The following is a 20,708-nucleotide window of genomic DNA, read 5'->3' as shown; positions in this document are numbered from 1 at the left end:
TTGGCGGGGCGAGTCCCGTGGAAGGGAAGTCTTTTTCAAAGTCCTTCTCTCTAGCTGCCAGTTTGGTTAGGGAACAATCACTGTTTTAGTAATGATATTTGTACTAAGGTAACCCCATTCAGTGACATGAAAACAGAACAAAATACCAGCACTTACTAGGCCAAAACCCAAACAGCTGGTCCTGCTATGCAAATAGTGCATCTGACACATGGATGAAGAAAAGGCCGGTGTTATGCCTGCCAGTACATGTCAATCTAGTTTGAATGCCAAAATTACTACGCCCTTGAAAAGAATAAAAAGCAGATTTAGGGGAGACTGAGGGAGGATGAAGGTAAGTGAAGTCAGCAAAATAACACTGGCCATGTGTTTTACTGATGCCCTGTTTTGTTTCCAGGTAATTAACATGTTAGCTGCAGCAGTCCTGAATAGCAGCAGACAGCTGTCCTGCAGATAAATAAGTCATTTGTATGAGAATAAGGCCCCGTATTCCATAGACCATCACATTAAGGGTGCTGCAACATGGGAAACAGGTTAAGAAGCTTGGTGCTATTTTAAAGCACGTTTTTTATGGTCTACCACATGCAGGAAATGACACAAAGACAATGATTTGCTTTAACAGTTTCTGCAGTCCATACGCTAGTTCCATAACAACTTCCAAGCAGTGATTTTTCTGCTTCTGAGGCTGAACTCACGGCTTGCTTACTCCCATAGCTGCTAACTGGGACTTTCAGCAGTCCTAGTTACCACCTGCCTCATGCGCTAAGGCATCAGTGCAGACCTTACTGGGCTGCATGTGTGGGCTGTAGGGACAGGACAGGTGGCTCCTGGCCTACATCGGGTTTCTACTCTGCAGTTCTGGCTCTCTAGGAGTTTTGCTTGAGTAATAACGGGCTATTGCAAAGATATAAGCTGGAGCTGTTGTATATCCTGATGCTCTTTGGCTACTGAAAGAAAGTTGGAGCTAAAAAGAGTAGCTCTCAGTGTGAGCCAAGAGATGTTTGGGTCCCACGAAGCAGACCAAATCTGCCAAAAACCTTGTCCCCAATCTGTGCCCTAAACACATAAGCTAGACAAGGAGATGCTGAGTGGAGACACAGGGGTGACATGGGCTTCAGGTTTCTGCCAACACATAAAAACAACCTCAAAAATAAAAAAGCCCTGTTGGCACAGTTCTTAACTGTAAATGCTTTAAAAAGATGAAAAAGAAAGAAAACAAACATGAGAATCCCCATTCCAGACTACTGATTCCTATGGACTACGTTCATTTCTAACCCAGGATTTCCTGTGTTGAATTAACATGCTGAGGTATCAATAAATATCACAGTATCTGCACGACTGTAGAGCTAGTTTTCTTTGGTTGCACATCTGGGTAATTACAAACTCATTTTTATATAATAATTGTTTTCTTTACCTGCTTAGGCACAGTTTTTCCTTCTCTGTTTTCTGTGGTGATGATCCATAAACTGAGAGCAGGACTGGGCTGCCTGCCACATGAACCATCCACATGTGTCTGATTTATACTTAAAATGTGAGCAGATGCCTTAGGCAACAAATTCAGAATAACCTGGGCATATAATTTTCTCCCTCCCTCCCTCTCTCTGCAGTTCTGCTTTCCTAGCCAGTGTTGATCAACAAACTTAACTGTGACAGCTGGCTGTCAATGCAGCTCAGCAAGCCACACCTGAGGTCTGAGATGGACACTCACACTGTCCTTAGGCATCTGATCTAGGTGAAACTCAGAGAGCCAAAATTAAGAGTCTGTTTAATTGTAGTTGATGGAAAGAAATGAGAGTCTTTACAGGGTAATTCTAATTTAGGTTCCTCTGGAAAGCCATTTTGAGCACCCTTCCTATCAGCTACATAGGAAGCCTAAGGCAATTCAGCTTCCACGGTAGGCTGTGCAACTACCTCCCAAGATTACAATGCCACCATATGGATAAGAGATGATAAAAGAACAGTCGGTGCTTATTCCATGTCCTTTTTGCTTCTGGAAAATGTCTGGGAAAAAAATCTCCTTCCCGAGACCTGAGCGAAAATGAATTTGAGTTTTATGAAGGCAAAAATGTTGGGAAGAGAGAGTTTACCCGCTGAAGCTTCTCCCTCACCCCAGACACCCTGCAGCGCTTTCATTCAAACCTCCAAATATCCACCTGACTCCGTGGCTGCCCTCGGCCTTGGCCAGAGACCATGGCCACAGGGCTAAGCCACATTTCTGCTCTCAAACAGCTGCTCGACTTTCACTTGCAGATGAGCAAGGTGCCATCCTGGTGGCTAGAGCACCGCGACAGCCTGTTCCTGGCGCTGCTGTCTTGTTCCCGCCTCTGAACCAAATTCATTTAGGTTACAGCTATACTGCTAAATAAAACAAGTGTCCTGTTTACTGGCTCTGAGACCAAGCAGCATGGCTTGCTGTCTGTCCACATACCCAAACTTCCTCGCTTCCTTCCTCCCTTCCTCTCCAAACTGCTGGGAACAAGTGCTAGCCTAGGCTATCCCCAAAACTTTTTGTGGGAGAGTGCTCTTTGGCACGGGTTAAAGCCAGGGCAGGGAACATGCTCATGGTGACACTGTGCGGATGGGACCTGCCAGTGCTTCAGGGGACGGATAGGCCTCATTTACAGGTGTAGCCTAAGAGCCTTTGCACATGGGAAAGCAGAGCCAGATGGGACAGATCAAAGGAAATAGCTATGAATGATATCTATCCATATCCTATCAAAGGATGGATCATTCCTTTCCAAAGCGGGTACATGACACCGTTCTTGCCAGGTTTTGAAGCCTGTTCTTTTTCTTCCGTGTGGTCTGAAATAAATGTTCTTATCTAAAGTGCAGAGCTGTTAAAGGAGAAGGGCTGAATTCAACAGGAGTTTCAGGAATAAAAAGCTACTGTACTACAACCAGGCTCTTAAAAAAAATGAGAGCAAAACTGGAGATTTTGGCCCTAAGCACAGGAGGGCCAGGCCTCCCCTGCCCAAGAAGGCCAAGCTAAGTGGGGCTAGAAGGGGGGCTAGAAAGGGCTACAGCGTGTGTCCTGGCCCCTCCATCAGTGGGAATGACAAGATGAGCCAGGCAGCTTGTGGAGGATCTGGTTCAGGACCAACAAGCGACAGGACCACGGCCTTTTTCAGCTTTGCCAGAAGGCTGCTGTCCCAGCCCAAGTGTTTACTTTGCATAAGCTGGTTCTACCTGTTGGAATCTGTGAAAAGAGAACAGGCTCATGGCCAGTTAATCACAATTAACAAGGATGACATGAATGAACCAAGCAAAGTAATTAAAGCCTGAGGAGAGGAAAAAAGCTGGTAAGTGATTGAATTCATTCCTCTCCATCCCCTGGTCACAACCAGTGTGTTGTCTAGCCTAGTTCAGCAGCTGTGCTATTGGCCTATAATCACTTAAATAGCTAAAATAAATAAACCAGCATGCAGGTGGGAGTTATAAAGCCTAGTTTTTCCACTAAAGAGCTGTCATTGATCTGAATAACACAACCGTTCCTAACTATGATTTTTGGAAGGGATGAAGGTACTTGTGTTTCTGGCTGAGGTTGATCTCTAAGCATCAGAGACAAGGATAAGCATTTTGTGTGGAGCAGGTTATCCTGCTCCTGTCCACCAAGCGATTTCAAGGGATTTGAAGCCTTTAGTGCTGGTACTGTCAAACCCAGGTGGAATGAGAGGTTATGATCCAGCACAATAATTCCTGTGGTCTTCCAGGCTAGCTACATCCCTAATCTTGCTGCTGATCTGCAGTCTTTAAGGCTGCCAAATAACAGTAAAATGAATTGGTGTAAAAATCATCTTTATGAGTCTCCACTGACACCCTCTTTCTTTCTCAAGTTTCCTTACCCGCAAATGTGTTGTTTGTCTTTTTCACTACTGTATTATTTACTGAACACATATATCCAGGTCATACTATTAATACAGCTTGAGTTGTTTGAGACAAATTCTTCTCTATAAAAAAAAACTATAGTGTTGTCTTGGGTAGAGGCCAAGAAGAAAATGTTAAATTAGAAGGAAACAGCTCACAATTCATGCAGAAAAGGAAAGCTAAGGGATAAGTGTGTGCCTTGTAGGGCCCCACAGTAGGCCATTGACATATGAAGCCAAATCCCGTACATCATCTCCACTGGAAGTGAAGAAAATTGGATTCGTTTTGAGAAAAAAATATTACCCAAAACTCTGCAGGGGAGAAGGAGGCTGGAGGAAGCAGTGATGTAGTTAAGTCCCACTGAGTTTTCATTGGACGTTTCTTTCACTGGGAGAAGGGCTCGTGTTAGCCTCAGAAAAATGACAGGAGACTTACTGTGAATGTGAAAATCCACAGATCCCTTGAGACCTTCAGTGATGATGGGGGTTGACAAATTAGATGGTGATCAGCACATAGCCTGAGCTAGATTTATTAGAAGCATTAAGATTTCGCACTAAAAGTTAAAATGCATATACGAATAATGACTAATGAAATGGCGGTGAGGAGTTGGAGGGACTGCCACGCTCTGGAGGGATACAGAGGTACCATGAGTTGTGGTGAGAGACCTTTGTTCAAATTATTGCTCAAGTCAGTGCTCAGGGATGTTATACCCAGCACAACTGGCTCAGCACAGAGGCTGACAAGCGTCCTCTGCCAAATGCCCTATAGCCTGGTAGTTAGGAAATACTTGAAGGCTCTGTGAGAAGGCAGGAGGTGTGTTTCTTCTCATTTGGGAGATGGGGGAGCTCAGCCTGGGACTCCTCCAAGCCAGGTAAATGTTCTACCCATTGGTATCCTGCATAAAAGAGGCATGTTGTCTCTGCCTTCTGTTTCTGCAAAAGAGAACTGTCTTAGCTTTTGCATTCAATGACACTGCAGAGATTTTTTTTTTGTGTGTGTGTGTGTGTGTGTGTGTGTGTGTGTGTGTGTGTGTGTGTGTGTGTGGCTGTTAATCTTTATTGGAGATAGGGCTCTCTGCCTGCCCTGGCACCTGGCCCTGTTCTCCTCAGCATGAGTAACATATGTGCCCAACCTGCGGTTGTGCATTCACCATGTGTTAACGTCAGCTTCACCACCTCCTACCCTACCTCCCTGCCCTGTATTTCTCTGCCTTCACCTCAGATTTTCCTTCTCTTTTGGTACTAAAGCTTGAGGATCCTCTGCTGTCTTGTAAGTCTCTAGGAATAGTATTCATCTCACCTAATTTCAGAGGTTTGCTAGGTGGATGCATGTATTTGTATTTAAGTTGCTTCTTCTAGGCACTCTTTATAGACAATGGAAATAAATAGGTACTTATAGGATCCAATTTATCTGACTTGACTTAGATGTCTCCTTTAAGATGGGATGGATCGTAGGTTAGCTGTACCTATTCTCATCACTGACTAAAAAGGGAATAGCGCAGACGTACATCTAGTCAGCCGAACCCTATTAGCTGAATCTTTCTGTTGATTCAAATGGGCTTTTGACTGAGGCCTCCTGAGCAGCTCCAGTACAGCAGAGGTACCTGCTGCACCATACAGAATTGGGGCTGCCTGGGAGAAGCGTTAAGTGCCTCAGGATGGCAGCCAAAATAACCACAGCTGTTGCAGGTACATGCTTCGGCTTCTTTTCCTCTGATGCAGACTAGCTCCCATGTCTCCATTACTCTGTCTACAACAGTGACATGGCCTTCATACATAAGCATCCTACATCTGTTGTCAATACTGTCTGAAAGAGTGCATCAGCTTTTAATTCCCCTAAATCTTTCCAGTTTTACTATCAAGTGTTATTTTCTTCCTAAAATTGTAAGATATGGTCTCTTAGATGCACATTTACTCCAGTTGGAGAGAACATTATTGAGCTGGAAAACCCGCTACTGAATTTTTGTCTCACTAATAGCTACTATTCAGAAAGTCTCTTCCCTTTTCCAAAGTGTCGGGCCATGAGCTCGAGAAGCTGAGCATTTTTGCCGTCATAAAGGAAGCACTTCTGAGAAGAGATGGCAGTTAGAAGTAAAGCAATGGTACTGTCAGACACCTCTAGGGTGTATTAACTGGAGTTTTAAAACCTGGTTTTAGTTTGACTCTACTGCCCAATGGACCCCCAGTTCTGAAGTAGGTATGTGGGCTCTGTATGCAAAACCTAGGGAGAACACTTGAAAATGAGCCAAAACTTGTAAGTTTTGAAGATGCTGAGGAGAAGGATGTCATTTCAGTCAAGCTGTACTGACATAATTCCCCACTTCACTTGCAAGTCTCGGCAGCAATACTTCCCCATGGCAGCTGAACACTATCAAATATTTCTTATTAAAGATCCAGGACATATGTGTCCGGCACCTAAAGGAAATGTCCTAACACTAGAAAAAACAGGCCCAGAAGAGAGTCACACAGAGATAGAGAGATGTGCAGTATGGTTACATACACATAGTATATTTATCAGTTTGGTCTGGGTTTCCTTCTTTTTTTGTCTTTGAGTAGGTCCATTAATACCAGTGGGACCTCTGCCTGGGGAAAATGCCTTCTGCTATGGGATGAGCTGGTGGATCCAGTCCTCAGTGAAAACGGGGCTGTACATGGTGCAGTGCTAATGGGGGTCTGGCTTGGAGAAGGACTGCAGAAATTACTGCTACACCCACAGGTTAAGCCTGATTTTAATACATCGGTTTTGTAACAAAGATTTTAGCCCAGAAATAGTGCGTGATACGATGTTAGTTGCGAAAAACTTGACCATGTAATGAAGGTTTCTCTGTAACTCAGGCAAGTCAAGTCCAAGGATGTGCCTAGGACAGGTTGTAGTGATTGGCACAGTTCAGAGGAGCAGGCCAGCAGCTGAAGAGAACATCTGAAGAAAAAAAAAAAGCCAGAATTCACAGAGGGAAATACAGTAGCAACACTTGCCAGAGTTTTTTTTCTATATATTACCTGAGCTTCCCTTGCAAATTTTCAGGGCGGGCTTACTCAAGAACAAAACTTCTGCTGGTACGGAGGTCCCCAGCCTGGCAGGAAAGGCTTAGCAGGACCGAGGACACAATGCTCAGGTTTTCACTGCTTTGAAATGATGCAATAAGGCACTCTTCTTTTGAGTTAAACAGTGAAAAATATTCAGTTAATAATGCAACTAATCCAGGGACAACATGCTCTCAGCACCACTGGGAATCTTTCAAGCATGGAAATCGTACTAAAAGCTATCCTTGAGCATGAAAAGAGATGGGTGGCTTGATATAGGCATTTCAGTGAGGGGCGCTGGGGCCTAGCTATGCTGATCCCTTCTCACATTTGTTGCTTTTCCCTTGGACTCAGAGGAAGAGGAAATGATCAGGGCATCCAAATCTTGTTTGTGCAGATGTGTCGGTAAACAATGAAGGTAATTGTTGCCTTGGAGACTGGATTTGTGCAGGTTTATTTGTTGCTATCATGTATCATCTCTAAATCTGCTGAAATTAAGCTCAGTGCCGTAATTTCTACCTATGCTTCTCTGTCTGGCCATCTTCTGGCTCTGTTATTAACTTTCAGCTGAGCTGGCTATTCTTTAACCTGCACCTTATTTCGAACCGCAGCTTGTAGAGAAGATGATACTGCATAAAGGAAGGAACGGGAATGTGCAAGTTAGCCTCTTTGATTTCAGTACAAGCCGAGAAAACAGAAGACCAACCCAGGAGCTGTACTGTATTTTTAAGAACGATTTATTATTTAAACATGACGAGCCCACTTTGGAGGTGCCTGTCTCAAATCCTTTTTGCATCAGAGTCAACAATAAAATTCTTGTCCACTAATGCAGTTAAAACTTCACCCAGTGGATTTATGTCCATTGACTTTTAAGGATTTGTCACTTGGGAAAGAAAAAAAATATACAAAGATTTTTGTTGTTGTTACTATTAAAATGAGCAACACAAAAAGACACTTTCTTGAGCATTTTTCCTCTGGCAAAACTCTCATTTCCTTTAAGACTTATCTTCAAGTTTTAGCACAGAAAGCAGAGCAGGACTTAGCCCACAGTCAGGGTAAACAGGCAAGGAGCCAGATTCAGCAGTGGTGTAAAATCAGTCTGCTGGCTCAGCTCCACAGCTTGGGAAGCAGCCCTTAAACATGCTTTTGGCAAAGCACTGTAAAGCACTTTCATAAAAGTTTTATTACCTGCTATTAAATCAGTGTTGACAACAGCTGCTGAGCGTAATGTATTTTTCGATTCTAAAACACTGGATTTCTTCAGAATTTAGCCCAGGTAAATAAAGCGTTACCCTGTGAGGAGCAGATGCTTTCCAGGCTGGCTGTGGATTAGGCCACCTAAAGAAGCAGTCAGCTGACAGTGGCTGATACGGAGGAATATCTGCATCAAGCGCAGTCGGTGCTCTGAGTCACCATGGGCCCTGCCGAGCCCAAGGAAACGCGAGAGATAACAGGCTTGCATTTTGCTTGAGTTATGCACTGAACAGTGGCAGGAAACCAAAATGTAAAAGGTTTTATCTCCACTAAAGCCTCCCATTTCCTATGTTAAAAGGTTTGCTCCCTGCAATAAATTTTAATTTTAATGGTGTTCTGAGTCTTTTTGCTTTTCGCTGGCCCAGGGAAGGAAAAATGAAGACTTATCAGCACAATTTGTTCCCTGTTAATTAGTTCTGAGGGCTCTGCCTTGCCTGTGGAGAAAAGGTTTAGGTTCTCCTTTTCATCCTTGCAGAAAATAGATTTTTTTATGCTGGAGGATTAATTTATACCACTGCAGATCACAGCACATTTGGGGGGTGGGGGGGGGGGAAAGGCCCTACTTTCGGGGGGAAAAGGCTTACACTAAGTGTCATTAGCACACGGCAGCGCCTGCAAGCCGCCCTGGCTGCCGGGGGCATGTGAGTCCCCCGGCCGCTCGCCGCCTGCCGCGGGAGCCGTCACGCTGCCGGGCACGTGCTGTGTGGCAGCCGGCGAACTTCAGGGTTGGTTATTTCGGTCTTGGAGTGCACAGCGCCACGAAAAGCTGCAGCCAGACGCTCAGCCAGCACGACGCCTCTCTGAAGAGCCCTCGCTGCCACCGCCGCTGCTTTCTCCAGCTGCAGTGGAGCACCGCAGAGTGCCGGGCTTTCACGTGGCCAGCTGCTCTCAGAGCTTTCGCTATTCTACCTTTCCCTGACATTCCAAATCTTTTTTATGTATATGAATATATTTAAGAGGCAGAGGCTGAGCACATGCATAGCACAGACACAGTGATGAGACCGGCACGCGAACAAGCTCTGGAGCGAAGTGAATCTCTTTGCTCTGGTCCTGCTGCCCTCTCTTCCATCCTCCCGTTCAAAAGGCACTTTTCCCTTTGGTAGATGCAAGGTGCATCACTTTGTCATGCTCAGCCTTGCTATGTGACCAGTAGACTACATGCTTTTACATTTTGGCCTTGTTCTTGGAAGAGAATCTCATATTAACAGTTCAAAAAAAAAATCACACTTTGTACAAACGAGACCCAGAAAAACATGAGGGTTAAAAAAAAGCAAGGGAAGACAAAAGAGCAAACCTTTTGCAATCTACTCAGGCAGCATTATATTCTGCTCTTAGTCACCTCACACAGAAAAGGCTAAATCCTAAAATCTACAGAAGCAGGCACATTAAGATGGTGCAATCGTTTCACAAGCATTGACCTCTGCTAATTGCAGCAACCAATTTCACTTCTCTCCAGCGTCTCTCTGATCTATGTGACAAGAGCAATTGTGCACAACACGTAGCCAAAACTGCACTGGATTTCAGCTCTGTTTCTAATTTCCAAAGACTTTGGGATCAAAAAAGTCAGAAACACAGTTATAATATGGATTTTCAATTAATGACGGTTTAGCATTGTTCAGACTGATAAGTATGCAAGCTGTAACATGAAGGGCTGCTTGACCTTAATTAACCCAAAGCTTTGCTCCAAAGGCAAATGCCAGATCACTGCTTTCAACAGTAAGAATATCGATGCATGAGTCTTTTTACTGATTTTGGAAAGGGGTTTTGTCCCGTCATCCCCTTTTTTAGGTAAATAAGATGGATTTCACAGACCTTCCCCCACCCAGCAGGCACTGAACTCCAATTGTTGGAGACAAACTTAGGGTTGGCTTGATAGCCCTGGGCAGCAGAGTCTTCCCTTTATTCTCCGGAGCACTAGTAATGCAAGTATCTCCGCATTGCCTCTGCATGCTGGTGGACGTTAAACCACTCATGCTATTCCCAGGAAGCAGCTCAGGCTAGTCCTGCAATAAAACCTTAGCTCCAGACCTCCAGAATACGGTGGAAATCAATAGTGCTTTTTGCTGCTATGGGGTCCTTTTGAGGAACTTGATGCCTTCATTAATTGTTAAAGCTGAGACATGAAACACATTAAATTTCCATATGCTGTACAGTAGCCATGTATTGTCCAGGTAGTTCCTTATTACCATAATTATCTCTCAAAATGTTAATAAAACTAGCACAATTTTAACAAGTCAGAATGCACTAACATTCACTGAAGGAACCAAAACAGTATGTCAAGAGGGAAGGACAGCTGGTTTGGTATGGAGAAATAATCCTGTGTGGATAGAGCGTGAGAGGTTTCTACGGGGATTATGTGGTGTGGTGCTGCGATTGGAAGGGTCTGGGCTCAGTGACCCTTTCTGTGGCACTTGCCTTTCTCCGACTCCCTGTGAAATCCCGGGTGAGTCACGGCAGTCATTTCTAAGTGCACTAAGCACAGTCCTATGTATCTCAGTTCCCTATCTACACAAATACTGTCTCGCCTAATCATGTTGTCCACACTTCAGAGCAGGGAGTGTATCTCGCTCTGTGCTTAGAGGGTGCTGCACAAAAATAGTAACAGCAGGTGAAAGCTTAAATAGTAAACTTTTCTGGCCTTTTTCTTTCTCATTTTTAAATTGCCTGTTGGTTTTGTTTCAGGCATCTGCATGTCTGAGAGTAAGAAAAGAAAAATCCCCAACATGAAGCAATCGTATACTGCGCAGGGCAAGGAAACTTACTGCCTCCATATGATCTAGCTAATCATTAGTTCCAGCAGTACTTTTCCTTCCTGCTTTCCTGAAGCTACCCTCATAAATACATGTTTTTGTCACTAAAGCATTAACACACGATGAGTGAGAGATGGGGAAGTCGAGAGACAGAAGGTTTATTTCCAATAAATCACCCACTAAGCAATGGACCCTGCATACCCGCCAGGTTAGTGCACTAGACCTAATGGAAGTCTTGTTGCTGCCTTCGCCTGAAACCATTAGCTGGGAGACGATAGACACCTTGCTGCTTGCTAATGCTGCAGAGCGGCACGGGGGCCGGCAGCGCGCTTCCAGGAACAACACCAGCGCACGGATCCTGGAAACCACTGTGTGGCTGGCACCGGAGGGAAGGGCACCGGGGAGCACGGCTGTGTCCTGCCAGAAGCCAGGCAAGGGGACACGCCGGGGAAGACAACATCATCTGGTCACCTCATTAGAGGAGATGTCTCGTTCAGGGGGTCATGTCATCCAGGAGCTGGCTGAGAGGCAGGGACCAGGCACACAACACGTTGCTGGCGGACACAAGGCCTCCTGAGGTGTGCACTGGTGGTTTAGCTGGTCCACAGGCACCACTTCTGCTGCACGCGCTGCGCTGCGAGCTTGGCCACGGGATCCTACCGCGGGGCTGGACCTAAGGACCTGCAGCTCCTTACTTTCAGAGATCAAACTCCCCCTTGTTACGCTCCAAATCTTGTCTACAGATGAAGAGGAAACACACGTTGTATAGAAAGCCAAGACTCTATTGTTAGTATAATTAAAGTCTTAACAGTGTAATCCAAAAATCATTATTAGTCCAGATGTCATTATTACAGAAAGAAAAAGAATATGGCTATCCAGAAAAAGTTTCGATAATAATAATAATAATACAGTTAAAATCATTATAGACATACTTCTTACTTTCTATCCCTTTTCCTAGTGTTATGCTCTCCCTTCCCTTGCTCCTGTGGGTCCTCAGGTCTGTGGTTTTGCTCTGGTGTTGGCAGTGGGGGCTGCTGTGGTGAGTTGTAGCATCTGGAGTCCTTTGCCAGGAGAAATATGATGTTCACTTTGATGGTTTCTTCTTCCTCTCTCTGAGATCTGCTAGGGGTCATTTTTTTATGTTTGCTAATATGTGTTTGTACTTTTGCTCTTTCTTCACTGGTGTGCAGCTCCACATTATGTCCAAATTTACAGTACGTAGTACCTTGTATGTATGTTAGATACCTGTTCTTTGTTCTCTTTGTTACCCCTAAAGCCAGTTTTGTCCAGCCCCAGATCTACATTTCTTTAACTGACCATGGGCAAGTTGTTTATAGCCGTGAGGTCTCCGACGCCAGGCCTATGCCCCATCCCATTTCATCCCACACCTGCACTCCTCTACACCACACCATGTATCCCCACTTTTCAAGGCCTCTGCTGTTGTGCCAGGCCTGTGTTTCTCTACGCTACATCATAAAGTTAGAGTGGTAAATATCTCATTCTACATGGAATAAATGCCCATTACTGCTATCTATCTAAACCCATGGTTATACCACCCAAACAAATCAGCCATAGACACCTGGTCACTTAGAGAAATTGCTGTCAGAGCTAAATGAAGTAAGAGAGAGTTACGGGCAGGTCAAGAAAAGTTCAGACAGCCTCAGTCCTGAGCCCTTGCAAACTCAGTACAAAGCTTATGGCCTATTACTAGCAATGGCAATGCTATATTATAGGGCTACATGGTTACACTATCCCCTGATGTCCAGGTGCTGTGGTCTGGGATGTGCCAGCCTGTTCCAGGCAAAGCTGAGCAAAAGCAGAAGCAACAGCAGAAGGAGATGGGATTTTTCCATGGTTAGACAATGTAAGACCAACATTATTATACTTTAAGAAAAACTGCTGCTGCTGTAAATAGGAAAGACCAAAACCAATGTTAAAAAACTCATGTGAAGACTAGGGAGTGACTCCATGAAATCTATAGGCAAATGCACTGGATAACCTGGAAAAAACACCTGAAGTGCCACAGCCTACAAAGTCCTGAGGCACAAGGCACAAACCCTGAGATGAGAGGAATTTATTCTGCAAAGGAGAACCTCTGCTCCCATGTTTATAAAACAAGATTTCCAGCCTTGCTATGTCAGCCATGAAAACAAGAAGTGCTATGAACCAAACCAAAGGACGAACAAGAAAATGCTTCCTCCAGAATGCAGCTCGAGGGGCTGAAAGTCATGGTTTATCTCCCACCTCCACATTCTATGCAAAATGTGCCTGGCTTAAGGAATTACCTTTACCATCCTCGTGCAGGCAGTGAGAGCACCCTGCGCATGGCACCGTGCTGGCCATAGACAGGCGCTGGCCCCCGGGAAGATTTGCAAGGCAGCAGGAGGCAAGCGGCAGGGCTGGAAACCCTCCTTCACGCTGGTGGGAAGGTTTCTGAACAACACAGTGTTGTGTGCTATAGGTGGGGGGCAGCCTCTTGTTATACTATTATGCATTTATATAACAAAAATAAAGGATGGTAATAGCTGAATATATGACATCCTGGTTTTAAAAGGAAGGAAAACCACAGTTACATTGTGCAGCCAAACATGTTCTGCAGGCAGACCAAAAACGAGAAGACAGCCTCTCTGAGCCAGCTATTGTGTTTTAAAGCAAGGGGACAAAGATTTACAAAGCCAACCAAACATTTTGTACCCCCCAAGATATTTGAAATCTTGCCTTCCTACAGTGTCAGGGTCAGATGAAATGTAACACTTCCATAACTGGTGCTTCTCCACAGAACATGGGAAACAACATCCAAAACTAAATACATGTCACCATAGTATTTGAAATACCCTATGAGTCATCCTGGACAGATCCATATCTTCCACCACAGTAGTCACAGCTGTCAGCAGCAGAGACATTTTTTAAGTTCCTTTCATTGTGCTGTTTGTCAGATGCAGCCATTAGGGATCACTGGCAGAGAAATGCCACCTGAAGTCATGCTCTCACCCCATAGCTAGTAAGGCTTACTTCAGCTTTTACATATACCCTAGTACTTTATGGTTACCTGAGGAACTGTGCTGTGCTAATGGACCTCACTCAGTTCCCTTTAAACTTAGCTAAGTCTTTCCTATAAGTTACAAGGAGGAAAATCAGCCCAGTAGGGGCCTTATAAATGCCTGAGCAGAAAGTTGAGAAAAGAACTGGCAGAAAGATCTCACTTATATAAGCAATCTGCAGATTTCTTTCTGTAATTATTTTAATGTCAGGAAAAGATGAGTCCATATTTTCAGACTTCCCCTTCGCTTCTCTTCAGCAAGTCACCCTTTGGAAGAGCACAAGATCATTTTTACGCACTCTATATTGACTATGAGTGTTTTGAGCAACCTTTTGTTGCTCAAAGCAAAGCATATAGATCTGGTGGGATCTCAGGTCAGGTTAAGCTAAGCTATCCATGCTGCCAGTAAACCAAAGCCATACTATTCCTAGGACTCGCTTCCAGAAGCATTAGTTCTCTGATTCGGTAACCACGCAGCTGTGGATCCCAAGGCTGGCAGTAGAGAGAAGTGGGAATATGCGGGCACAGGGAAAAGGCAGGGAGGAACCACCACCTGGCAGCAGCGTAGGCTCAGACCACAGAACTACACCCCACGGGTAGGTCTATCCTGGGATTTCAGTGCTGTGTCAAGGACTCACCTTGGCTTCAGACACCCAACATCACTCTTGGAAGCTGTCCAACTGCAGCAGTGCACACATATCCCCTTAATAATAAAGCAGAGCCTTAGTCCAGACTTACCTTTAGTCTCTGCTGACTGCCTCTATAGACATTGAAGACACTCATCATGCAACTGCCAACAGTGACCTGACTCAGCACAGCTGTTCATATTTTAATCAGTAAGTCGCATTGGTGTCTGAGGCTTTATTTAGGTATGCCTGCTACACCCTAAGTCCTGCCTAGTTCCACACACTAGACGTTTCTCTGCCTGCATTGCCAGAAGGGCACAAACTAAGAAGCATTTTCAGAATATACTACCCACTCTTCTAAATGTCGTCTATTCTGTGTGTAACAATTAGATATTGACTGGCCAGAGAGATGCACAAGCTCAGGACACTTCTACACAGCTGTGCAGACCTGTGCTCTAGGCACTGCTTCTGCAAATACTAAAGTTACTTCTGCCTCCGACTCTACACTTATTTAATTGTTCCCATTCACAGCTTCAGCCTTGCAACACACAAAATTGCTTGTTCTGTGCGTCGTAGCAACAGGAAAGCAGCACTGCCAGCCTAGGATGTAGCACGTTCTCCACCAAGGAGTGCTGCACCGGTTCTAAGCATGGGGCTGGACATAGCACCTGGTCAAAGGGCTTGGTTTTGTGATGCTGCTATTTAGAAGATAAATCATTTTGGTCACTGTGCTATGTAAGAAACTTGATGATAATCCCGATGTCCTGAGTAACTGTATTCTCCTGACAGATGAGTTTCCTACAGCTTCAGCTGGGAAGGGAATTCTGCATTGCTTGTCTGCATGTGTAGATGGTGGTGTGATTAAGGAGTCACTTATTTTTCCTATTGAGCAACTTCACCGGTGCATTTACTGATTTATGCCACTATATCTGCTGTGCCTCTCACATAAAAAAACATGAGTTAAAGTATTTTAGCGAGTTCTGTTAAAAATTAGGGCATAATACCCAACCTGACATTTCCATCATTGTTTTCTATACTTAGACTTTATGTGAACTTCATTGATTTTAACAGGTTTTGGATCAGGTGCTGTGCAGATGACATCCACACTGAATTTAGAAACCTGTAGGCATGATGCATTGATTGTGGTGATACTTGCTCTGATAGAGCGCAGTGTGTTCTCTGCTGTTGGTCAAAGAAAGAAAAAAAGCTCCCTTTACAGGGTTCAGGCGGCACGTCAAGTGTATACTATGAATTTTCCGCTCTTGTAGACAAGACCTGAGACAGAAACCAAGACACAAACACCACAGGACATATTAAATAGTATATGTTTTTGCTTTAGCACAGACATTCCAGGAAAATCATATACGTACTGCCAATAGTAAGCAAAAAAATCCAGCCTATGTCTCTTTCCTGGAGGAGGTCAGGAACAGCTGAAAGCCTTGGCTGGTGCTCGCACCTGCCCAAGCCATGAGAGAAAAAGAAATGTGCCTTCCCCCAGGCACAGGCATGGCCTTTGCAGACCTCCAGCTGCTACCATGGGAGCACAGCATCATCTCTAGCCTTGATGGTGACATTGCAGCAGACTCAGCTTGGGGCCCTCAGCGTTTCAGAAGACACTTGTGGATCACTCCAGACTGGATGCTGCTATAACCTGCAGTCATCTTGCACCTCGCAGCTCCAATCATTACAACTTCCTCTGTAAGTAACTTCCACTTTCTGTTGGGACACGCCACTTTCTGAGCCTTAGTTTGACCCTGAGGTTTTGCAATGTACGCTGTCTCATACATATTCTGGGAAAAAAATGCTCCAACTCTGTCCTTGGTTCAGTAAGTTTAGTCATTCTTCTATCTCCGGTTTCAGTAACACAAGTGCTTTATTATAAGAATAGTCAGAATCTGAGGGATTTTTCTTAGTACAGAACACCTATATCTATTGAAGAACTTGTATAGGAAGGTGCACTTTCATTTAGAAATAACCATGTTTGTGATTTATTTGTTTAAAATGCACAGAAAAGCTTGCATTGGTTTACTTGTTGATGTTGCTAAACATGTTTAGATGGCATTGAAGTGAGATAGCCAGGGAATGGAAGTACGGAACATTACCAAGTTATAAGTTTACTAAAACTGTGCATAGCAAACCAGACAAATGGTGTTTGGATTGCTTTTAATTGTAACTCAAAATGAAATAACTTGAAATATGGAAATAAATCCTTAAAACATCCAAACACCCTTAACTCTGCCCTGCAGGAATGACACGCTTGAGCCATACTATTTGTCATGAAAGAAGGCTGGAGTTAGAACATCAAGCTGAAAGGGAGGAAAAAGGAAAGGAGAAGTTTAAAGAAACCGTGACTCTGAAGAAGTAGTTGAAATTCTTTCTCTTTCTGTCTACCCCGGCCACAAATGCCTACCTGGAGCAATTCTGAGAGACTGGAATTCACCCAGCCATGTCCTTTGGATGCCAGTGACTGGCTTACATTATTTTCACTGACAAGAGAGCTGGAAAAAAGACATTGCGCACATCTTTTGCACAGTGGAAGGAGACTGTGGTTCAGGTCTTTATGCTACCTGAGGTGATTTAAAGTAATTTCTCTTTTTCTTCCAGGAGAATGCCTTCAGCACAGGGCTAGCCAGGGAAGGGCTGAGGAGCAGAGGAGAAGGAGTATGTCCTGGTGCCTGGAAAGCCAGACCATTACAGCCCAGACTGGAAGAGGCAGCTTTGCAACTGCTGGATTTGATGAGATGCTTGGTGCACCCTTAACCAGCCAGCCTCTTGAGAAGACCTTGACTGGCTGTACTCAGCTTGTACCTCACTGCAGCTCCTTTCAGCCCTGCTCCTGTCCCGCACCAGTGTGGACACAACTGTTTGGGCAGCTGTGCTGTTGGAAACATAGGTAGGTTAAAAAAAAATCGTTTTCTGTTATGAGTTTTTTCAGCCCACATCAGTTCCCTACTCTGGTTCATCATCTGGACTTCCAAGCGTGATGTGCTTGCATGGTGACGAGCAGTGGGACTCAGGGAAAGAGGGAGAAGGAAAGGGTAACATCAACCAGTGTGCTGCATTTTCCTGTGAAAATGTGGCTACCAATAGAGGGATTCATTTGACCCAAAGAGTCATCTAGACTCCTTTTACAGCAGATGGAAGGAAACAGGCAGCTGTGCAATACGGCCCTTTCCCTCCTAGAGCACTCAGGATAAACTGTACTCTACACGTGCCCAAGGCACATTATCCATAAATAGAATTGAGAGTGACTAGCTCACACACAGAGATTTAAAGGCAGCTGAGAAGAGTCCCAGTCCTACTGCCTCTTGCGACCTGAAGGGAACTACGTAGTACTGAACGGCTGTCTGGACCACCAGTATGTAAAGTCCACCTAAATTGCTCTTAGGTGCCAAAGTATCTTTTTGAATGTTTCCCTTTTTTTTGTAGCCTCAGAGTAGATAAAAAGGATTTTCCTGCTGAGGACTGACCAGCTGTAAAGCAGCTTCACAGAAAAAGTCCTGGGAGTCCCAGTGGACAACAAGTTGACCATCAGCCACTAGTGTGTCTTTACATCAAAGAAGTCAACAGCGTCCTGGGCTGCATTATACAGAACATTGTCAGCAGGCTGAGGGAGGTGATCCTTCCCCTCTACTCAGCACTGGTGAGACACATCTGCAGTGCTGGGGCCAGTGCAGGGCTCCCCAGTACAAGACAGACATGGACATACCAGAGCAAGTCCGGCAAAAGGCCACAAATATCATTAAGGCATCACTCAGCATCTCTCATAGGAGGAGAGGCTGAGAGAGCTGGGACTGTTTAGCCTGAAGAAGAGTAGGCTCAGGGGGATCTTATCAGTGCGTATAAATACCTGATAGGAGGAAGTAAAGAGGAGGGAGGCAGGCTCTTCCCAGTGGTACCCAGTGGCAGGAGAAGGGGGAAAGGGCACAGACTGAAATATGAGAAATTCTGCTTAAACATTAGAAAAAAATTTTCTACTGTGAGCATGGTCAAACACTGGAACAAGTTGCCCAAAGCAGACACTGGAATATTTTTCCCAGAGAGGCTGTGGAGTCTCTGTCCTTGGAGATATTCAAAAGCTGACTGGACATGGTCCTGAGCAACCAGCTCTAGGTGACCCTGCCTTGGGCAGAAGGGTTGGACTAGACAATCTCCAAAGGTGCCTTCCAATCTCAACCGTTCTGTGATTATGTGATTTTTAAAGACCTTGTTTTAAAGTATTTCCCTTTGCATTGTCAATGCAAATGTTTAACTTTTTTGAGTGGCTCAGTAATATATCAGTAACAGTCAACTTGGTTCATGTTGAAAAATAAGCTCAGCTCTGAATTTTCTTGACTCGGAGTGGGTTATTTGGGGTATGTGTTTACCTTTTACCCTTACCTTGCTGATGAGTAACTCTCTCTATTTTAATACAAGGTATTGTCTAGAAATTTCTTTGGGCTTTAAAAGCCAGCAAAGAATTCATAAGCAAACACTGAACAACATCCCTTGGTATTTGGAGCTTGCTGTTATGGAGTTTGGTTTAAAACCACTTAAATTTTTTCAGCTTTTAAGGCGAGATTCAGAGCAGACCAAAACAGTCAGAGCACATTGGCCAGCAAAACCATGTTTGCCTTGCCAGGGCAGCACAAAAACAGCCAACTCTTACTTGTCCTTTGTTCCCAAATGTCTAATTTCCTTAGCACACTGTGTTATAAAGAGCAGTATTTTGTGAAGGACAGAATAGTTCTAGTTCCTCCTGTTCATGTGTCCATGATTCATTAAGATAATACAAGCATTACAGGTAAATGCTAACAGTCAGACAAGAGAAAACTCCCAGCTGTCAACTACAGTATCATATAAAATAATCAATGAAATATTCATTGTTTAGGGTGATTACAATGCAATGTTTCCAAATGTAGTTGATGCACAGGATTACTCTGACTTTAAACTCCAGGTCAAGTTTGGATGATCTGTGTGTTTGCACTACCAGACTCATTTGAGACAAAGAAAGGAAATGTCATGAAGTTCTTAAAGGTGCTAAGGTTGACGTGAAAAATGAATGAACAGGTTCATGTGACAGTTCTAAGGAAGCTCAAGAAGTAAGTGTTGGAAAGGGATGTGCTGGATTTTTCATACATTATAAGGAGCTTTAATATCCAAGTTAGGACACTGCAGTCTGGATGGATGGACAAATAGATGGGTAAAACCTGGCAGGGTGGTCAGACTCAGAGGGTAGTGATTAACGGGTTGTACTCTACCCGGAGGCTGGTAACAAGCAGAGTACCACAGGGTCTTGGGACCCGTCTAGTTAAACATCTTTTCCCATGACCTGGAGGAGGTGATGAAGTTTCCATATGACACTAAATTAGGGGTGCAGCTATGCTCGAGGACTGGGCTGCCATCCAGAGGTACCTGGACAGGCTGGAGGAATGGGCCAAAAGGACAAATTCAACACAGACAAATGTTAGATCTAGCACCTGGGGAGGGAATCACAGGATAATTCAGGCTGGCAGGGAACACAGGAGGTCTCTAGCCCAACCTGCTGCCCTGAGATCAGACCAGGTTGCTCAGGGCTTTATCCAGTCACGTCTTGTAAACCTCCAGGGAGGGAGACTGCACAAACTCTCTGGGCAACCTGTTCCAATGCTCAACTATTTTCATGGGGAAAAATGTTTCCCTATATCCATTAGGAACCTCTCCTGTATGAATTTATGTCCACTATCTCTCATCCTTTACAGCTGTAAAGAGCCTGGCTTTATCTTCTCTGTCACCTTCTCTTAATATTGGAAGGCTGCTGCTAGGCCCCTGCAGCCATCCCTTCTCCAGGCCGACCAAGCCCAGCTCTCTCAGCCTCTCCTCACAGGGAAGAGCTCCAGCTCCGACCATCTCTGTGGCCCTCTGCTGAACTTTCTCCAGTTTATCAATGTCCGTCTTTTACTGGGGGGAGCTCAAACTGGAAGCAGTATTCTGGATGTGCCCACCAACCTCTTGCAAGGATACAGGCTGGGCACCGACTGCAGTGGGTGCGGATGTTGGTGCCGTGTGATGTGGCCTGGTGGGGCAGGCTGGGATGGGATGGGATTCTCGTCAACTGGACACAATGGGTTTTGGAGAAATCACCCACCTCTTGAAAGATCTGTGTTCTGAAGCACAAACTGTGAGGAAATTTTAT

The sequence above is a fragment of the Dromaius novaehollandiae genome, chromosome 2, assembly GCF_036370855.1.
Source record: "Dromaius novaehollandiae isolate bDroNov1 chromosome 2, bDroNov1.hap1, whole genome shotgun sequence".
In the NCBI taxonomy this organism is placed as follows: domain Eukaryota; kingdom Metazoa; phylum Chordata; class Aves; order Casuariiformes; family Dromaiidae; genus Dromaius; species Dromaius novaehollandiae.
This window is presented reverse-complemented; position numbering follows the sequence as displayed.